Raw genomic sequence first — 8168 nt, forward strand, 5'->3', positions numbered from 1 at the left:
TTTATTGCTTACATATGTGAATATTTGTTTACTTTCATTTGACGTGTGGGGTGAGAATATCAAAAGTCCTATACCCGGGCTGAGTGAACTTATGTTTAGGTAGAGATATAATCGACAATTCGATCCGGGGGTTGCCTCGTGTATTGGATTATGCGATCAATCTCACATAGCTGAGGCATTTTGAAGGTGATATTGTCGGCGTGTGTTGTCATGCTTAGGCACTTCACTTTCAATTGTTCGACGAAGCTATGAACCGTAGTTACCAAACCCATCCTAGCCTTTTTAGGACGTAGTGCGGTGGCTAAATTGAGTGTTGTCTCAAACTTTAGTCGTCACGCGATACTACACTCAAACTAGACCTTCTCACAAATAATCATGGAACGGGTGTCGTCCTGTACTACCATGATATATGTGAGAGAGGTTGCAGTTTGGGAACTGTGTTAGAACCTTGGTTACTACTATCCAAAGCCTTAGTTCACCGGACGCCGTGTCCATCCGTTACTTTGAATCTCAACCCACCTTGTCCTTTGTAAACTAAACAACACCATCATGCATACATGCATTCATGCATAAACATTTTTCATGCATTCATCGAAGGGCTTAAACAAATAGAAATTTTTTGTAAATAATCACAGGTATGAAGAAGACTAAGTGCTACAAGTTCAAGGAAGTGGATCTGGTTGGTTTGAGAGAGTTGGCACTCAAGGTCAAGAGTCAAACAGGGTTCCGACTCCGGTATGGGGATTGCTTACTTTGCTCCGAACCGATGTGGATGAGAAGCTAGTGCACACTCTAGTGCAATTTTATGATCCGAGCTTCCGTTGCTTCACTTTCCCGGACTTCCAGTTGGTTCCTACTCTCGAGGCTTACTCCAATCTAGTGGGTTTACCTATAGCCGAGAAGACGCCTTTCACCGGTCCCGGGACTTCTCTTACTCCTCTGGTTATTGCTAAGGATCTCTACCTCAAGACTTCCGACGTCTCCAACCATCTTATTACCAAATCTCACATCCCGGGGTTCACTTCGAAGTATCTTCTTGATCAGGCTAATCTCGGTACTACTCGTCAGGATACACTCGAGGCTATTCTTGCTTTGCTTATCTACGGGCTCATTCTCTTCCCGAACCTCGACGACTTCGTGGACATGAATGCTATCGAGATCTTTCATTCCAAGAACCCGGTTCCTACTTTGCTAGCGGATACCTACCACGCCATCCATGACAGGACTCTCAAGGGCCGTGGGTATATTCTTTGCTGCACATCTCTTTTGTATAGGTGGTTTATTTCGCACCTTCCGAGTTCCTTCCATGACAACTCGGAAAACTGGTCCTACTCGCAGCGGATTATGGCCCTCACTCCTAATGAGGTCGTCTGGCTCACTCCGGCCGCTCAGGTGAAGGAAATCATTATGGGTTGCAGAGACTTTCTCAATGTACCTCTTCTTGGTACTCGTGGAGGAATCAACTACAATCCCGAGCTTGCTATGAGACAGCTTGGTTTTCCTATGAAGTCGAAGCCCATCAATCTTGCCACATCTCCAGAGTTCTTCTTCTACACGAATGCTCCTACCGGACAAAGGAAAGCTTTCGTGGATGCTTGGTCCAAGGTTCGAAGGAAGAGTGTGAAGCATCTAGGTGTGAGATCCGGTGTCGCTCATGAGGCCTATACCCAGTGGGTGATAGATCGAGCTGAGGAGATTGGTATGCCTTATCCAGCTATGAGATATGTGTCTTCATCCACTCCGTCTATGCCTTTACCGCTACTTCCCGCAACTCAGGATATGTATCAGGAGCATCTAGCTATGGAGAGTCGTGAGAAGCAAGTGTGGAAAGCTCGGTACAATCAAGCCGAGAATCTAATCATGACTTTGGATGGTAGAGATGAGCAGAAGACTCATGAGAATCTGATGTTGAAGAAAGAACTAGCTAAGGCCCGGAGGGAATTGGAAGAGAAAGACGAGCTGCTTATGAGGGATTCCAAGAGAGCTCGAGGACGACGAGATTTCTTTGACAGATACTGTGATTCAGATTCCGAGTCCGATGATCTTCCGACTACTTCCTATGCTTGAGAGCTTTATTTGTTTACCTTGTTGAAAATGTTGTGTAATTTTGATTATTTGCAAGATTTCTAATTTGTTTTAAAATCCTTCGATGAAAAAAATAAGTCTTTTGCATTCGCATTTGCATATCATGCATCATATGCATCATGCATTGGTCACAAAGGCTTCCAAGTGCTCACTATCTCCTGGTTCCTCTGCCGCAGTGTGAAAAGTGGCTCGTGCTCAGAGAGTTTACGAACCAGATAGAATTGATCGAACCAGAGAATACAGAAGAAAGAAAAGGGCTATGGAAGAAGAGAACGCTCAGCTTCGCACCGAGTTAGCCTCTCTAAAGGAGGAATTGGCTAAAGCTAATGACGTCATGACTGCTCTACTAGCTGCTCAAGAGCAATCAGCTACAGCTATCCCTACAACCACAGCTGCACCAGTAACTACAAGCGTGCTCCCTACCACTTCTGCAGACAATCGCTTTACTATGCCAGTGGGGTTTCCGTATGGGCTTCCACCGTTCTTCACTCCCGTTGCTACAGCAAGCACCTCGGGCACTGCTAACAATGTTCTGATCCCTGCAACAAATGCCGCCTCCATCATTGCTACTTTGCCACAAACAACAGCAGCTGTCACTGAGCCTCTGGTACACACTCTGCCTCAAGGTATTAACATCAACACACAGCACAGAAGCATCCCCGTAACCAAGACTATGGAAGAGATGATGGAGGAACTTGCTAAAGAACTCCGTCACGAGATCCAGGCCAATCGAGGGAATGCAGACTCTGTCAAAACTCAAGACCTTTGCTTAGTGTCAAAAGTGGATGTCCCTAAAAAGTTCAAGATTCCGGACTTCGACCGGTACAACGGGCTAACTTGCCCTCAAAATCACATCATCAAATACGTCCGGAAGATGGGCAATTACAAAGACAATGATTCCCTTATGATCCACTGTTTTCAGGATAGTCTGATGGAGGATGCCGCAGAGTGGTATACTAGTTTGAGTAAGAATGACATCCATACCTTTGATGAGTTAGCCACCGCTTTCAAGAGCCATTATGGGTTTAACACTCGACTGAGGCCAAATAGGGAGTTTCTCAGGTCCCTATCTCAGAAGAAGGAGGAAAGTTTCCGTGAATATGCGCAAAGGTGGAGAGGGGCAGCTGCCCGTATCACTCCTGCTTTAGATGAAGAAGAAATGACCCAGACATTCTTAAAGACCTTGAAGAAAGATTATGTTGAGAGGATGATCATCGCTGCCCCGAACAACTTTTCGGAGATGGTCACTATGGGAACCCGTCTTGAGGAAGCCGTCAGGGATGGAATTATTGTGTTTGAGAAAGCTGAATCTTCTGCAAGTGCGTCGAAGAGGTATGGTAATGGACACCACAAGAAGAAAGAAACTGAAGTGGGGATGGTATCAGCTGGAGCCGGTCAATCAATGGCTACTGTTGCTCCTATCAATGCAGCTCAAATGCCTCCGTCATACCCATATATGCCGTATTCTCAGCATCCTTTCTTCCCGCCATTTTATCATCAGTACCCTCTGCCACCGGGTCAACCTCAAGTGCCCGTCAATGCAATTGCCCAACAGATGAAACAACAGATGCCGGTTCAACAACAACAACAAAATCAGCAAGCTAGGCCTACTTTCCCTCCGATACCGATGTTATATGCTGAGTTGCTTCCAACTTTACTCCAGAGAGGGCATTGTACAACTAGACAGGGTAAGCCCCCACCTGATCCGTTGCCTCCAAGGTTCAGGTCTGATCTCAAATGCGACTTTCATCAAGGTGCCCTAGGTCATGATGTCGAGGGGTGTTATGCTTTGAAGTATATCGTGAAGAAGCTCATCGATCAAGGGAAGCTGACTTTTGAGAATAATGTCCCACACGTCCTCGACAATCCTCTTCCAAATCATGCCGCTGTGAATATGATCGAAGTGTGTGAAGAAGCTCCGAGGCTTGATGTCCGCAATGTCGCAACTCCTCTGGTGCCTCTGCACATCAAGCTGTGCAAAGCTTCTCTGTTCAGTCATGATCATGCCAAGTGTCTGGGATGTCTCCGTGATCCTTTGGGTTGTTATACTGTTCAAGAAGACATCCAAAGCCTGATGAATGATAATCTTCTGACTGTCAGTGATGTTTGCGTGATTGTGCCGGTTTTTCACGATCCGCCTGTCAAGAGTACACCTTTGAAGAAGAATGCTGAGCCTTTGGTGATAAGGTTACCAGGACCAATTCCTTATGTTTCGGATAAGGCTGTTCCATACAAGTACAATGCTACTATGATAGAAAATGGAGTAGAGGTGCCTCTAGCCTCCTTTGCCACAGTAAGCAATATTGCCGAAGGGACTTCTGCAGCACTAAGAAGCGGGAAGGTTCGTCCGCCGTTATTTCAGAAAAAGGTAGCTACACCGACCATTCCACCAGTTGAAGAAGCAACTCCAACCGTTGTTTCACCCATTGCTACAGATGTGAACCAGCCTGGCAAATCTATAGAGGATTCGAATTTAGATGAGATTCTGAGAATAATAAAGAGGAGCGACTACAAGATCGTTGATCAGTTGCTGCAGACTCCTTCGAAGATATCTGTCTTGTCATTACTCTTAAGTTCTGAGGCTCACAGGAATACTTTGTTGAAAGTGCTGGAGCAGGCTTATGTTGACCACGAAGTTACGGTAGATCGTTTCGGTGGCATAGTGGGAAATATTACTGCTTGTAACAACCTCTGGTTTAGTGAAGAAGAGTTGCCGGAAGCGGGAAAGAGTCACAATCTGGCTTTACACATCTCGGTGAATTGTAAATCAGACATGATATCAAATGTGTTGGTGGATACCGGTTCCTCTCTCAATGTAATGCCCAAGACAACTCTAGATCAGTTGAGCTACCGTGGGACCCCGTTGAGGAGAAGTACTTTCTTGGTCAAAGCTTTTGATGGATCTCGAAAGAATGTGCTGGGAGAGATAGACTTGCCGATAACCATCGGCCCTGAGAATTTCTTGGTTACTTTCCAAGTGATGGACATTAATGCATCCTACAGTTGCCTGTTGGGAAGACCGTGGATACACGATGCAGGGTCTGCTGAGGGAACTGCTTTCCAAGGTTTGACCATTGAAGGTGCAGAGTCAAAGGAAGCTGGGGCTGCTATGGCTTCATTGAAGGATGCTCAGAGAGCCATTCAAGAAGGTCAGACTGCCGGCTGGGGCAAGGTGATACAGCTCTGTGAGAACAAGCGTAAAGAAGGTCTCGGGTTCTCCCCGTCATCAAGGGTTTCCTCGGGAGTCTTCCACAGTGCAGGGTTTGTTAATGCTATCTCTGAAGAAGCCACTGGATCTGGTCTCAGGCCTGCATTTGTTACACCAGGAGGCATTGCGACAAATTGGGATGCCATTGACATTCCTTCAATCATGCATGTTTCTGAGTAATGTGTCTTGTTGCTTAAATGCTTTGTTTTCAAAATAACAATCCTCTCGCTCTGCCCAAAGCGAGAGTGATATTTTCTGTAAGGGCATGTTTGTTTCGGCATTGCCGTTGATTAATAAAATTTTGTCGTTTCTTCCACGACTACTTTTTTAGTGCTTTTTCCCTTGGAAACAATGGTAATGCCAGAAAAAACCAAAACGTCTGTATTTTCTTATTAATTTCAAAAATCTGCATGAAAAAAAAACTCTTTCTAAAACCATCCAATCATTATATGCAGGTTGAACCATAATAAACCCGTTGAACACAGTAATCCTACGGTTCCTCCAAATTTTGATTTCCCTGTGTATGAAGCCGAGGATGAGGAAGGTGATGATATACCATATGAGATTACTCGGTTACTTGAGCAAGAAAAGAAAGCCATTCAGCCTCACCAGGAAGAGATTGAGCTTATCAACATAGGTACCGAGGAAAACAAGCAAGAAATCAAGATTGGTGCTACTCTAGAGGAAGGGGTTAAACAGAAGGTCATCCAACTCCTCCGGGAATATCCGGATATTTTTGCATGGTCCTATGAAGATATGCCCGGTCTAGATCCTATGATTGTGGAGCATCGGATCCCCACCAAGCCTGAATGTCCTCCCGTCAGGCAGAAATTGAGAAGGACTCATCCTGACATGGCCCTCAAGATCAAGAATGAAGTTCAAAAGCAGATTGATGCGGGTTTCCTCATGACGGTTGAGTACCCTGAATGGGTTGCTAATATTGTGCCTGTGCCAAAGAAGGATGGTAAAGTTCGGATGTGTGTTGACTTCAGGGACTTGAACAAAGCCAGTCCAAAAGACAACTTTCCGTTACCTCATATCGATGTGCTTGTTGATAATACTGCTCAGTCTAAGGTGTTCTCCTTCATGGACGGTTTCTCCGGTTATAATCAAATCAAAATGTCTCCTGAAGATAGAGAAAAGACATCTTTTATCACTCCATGGGGTACTTTCTGCTACAAAGTGATGCCGTTCGGCCTAATCAATGCTGGTGCTACCTACCAAAGGGGAATGACCACTCTGTTTCATGACATGATTCACAAAGAAGTCGAGGTATATGTGGACGACATGATTGTGAAGTCAACGGATGAGGAGCAGCATGTTGAATATTTAACAAAGATGTTTGAAAGGTTGAGAAAATACAAGCTGCGATTGAATCCCAACAAATGTACATTCGGTGTCAGGTCCGGAAAGTTATTAGGCTTCATTGTCAGTCAAAAGGGCATTGAAGTCGATCCTGATAAAGTCCGGGCCATCCGAGAAATGCCAGCTCCACAGACAGAGAAGCAAGTCAGAGGTTTCTTGGGACGTTTGAATTACATCTCCCGATTCATATCTCATATGACTGCAACCTGCGGGCCAATCTTCAAACTACTCAGAAAGAATCAGCCTGTTGTATGGAATGATGAATGCCAAGAAGCTTTTGATAGCATCAAGAATTACCTGCTGGAACCACCTATCCTTGTCCCACCCGTGGAAGGAAGGCCTTTGATTATGTATTTGGCAGTGTTTGATGAATCCATGGGATGCGTGCTTGGTCAACAAGATGAAACTGGAAAGAAAGAGCATGCTATCTACTATCTAAGCAAGAAGTTCACCGATTGTGAAACTCGGTATACAATGCTTGAGAAGACTTGTTGTGCTTTAGCTTGGGCTGCCAAACGCCTGCGTCATTATTTGGTGAATCATACAACTTGGTTGATATCCAGAATGGATCCGATAAAGTATATCTTTGAGAAAGCTGCTGTTACTGGAAAGATTGCACGCTGGCAGATGCTTTTGTCAGAATATGATATTGTGTTCAAAACTCAAAAGGCAATCAAAGGTAGCATTCTTGCCGATCACCTTGCTTACCAACCTCTTGATGATTACCAACCAATTGAGTTTGATTTCCCCGATGAAGAGATCATGTATCTGAAATCCAAAGACTGCGAAGAACCGTTGATTAATGAAGGTCCAGATCCCAACAGCAAGTGGGGTTTAGTCTTTGATGGTGCTGTCAATGCTTATGGTAAAGGAATTGGGGCAGTCATTGTATCCCCGCAGGGGCATCACATTCCTTTCACCGCTCGAATTCTGTTCGAATGTACCAACAACATGGCTGAGTATGAAGCATGTATCTTTGGGATCGAGGAAGCAATTGACATGAGAATCAAACACCTCGACATCTATGGAGATTCTGCGCTCGTCATCAATCAGATAAAGGGTGAATGGGAGACCCACCATGCTAATTTGATTCCTTATCGTGATTATGCGAGACGTTTGCTGACATATTTTACAAAGGTTGAGCTGCACCATATTCCTCGTGATGAGAACCAAATGGCTGATGCTCTTGCTACTCTATCCTCCATGTTTCGAGTAAACCATTGGAATGATGTGCCAATAATCAGAGTGCAACGCCTTGAAAGACCTTCACATGTGTTTGCTATTGGGGATGTGATCGATCAGGCTGGTGAAAATGTGATTGACTATAGACCCTGGTACTATGACATCAAGCAGTTCTTGCTGAGCCGTGAGTATCCGCCAGGTGCTTCCAAACAAGATAAGAAGACCCTGAGAAGATTGGCCGGTAGATTCCTGTTAGATGGAGATATTCTGTACAAGAGGAACTATGACATGGTATTGTTAAGGTGTGTTGATGAACATGAAGCAGAGC

This window comes from Medicago truncatula, chromosome 7 (assembly GCF_003473485.1).
Source record: "Medicago truncatula cultivar Jemalong A17 chromosome 7, MtrunA17r5.0-ANR, whole genome shotgun sequence".
NCBI classification, from domain to species: Eukaryota; Viridiplantae; Streptophyta; class Magnoliopsida; order Fabales; family Fabaceae; genus Medicago; species Medicago truncatula.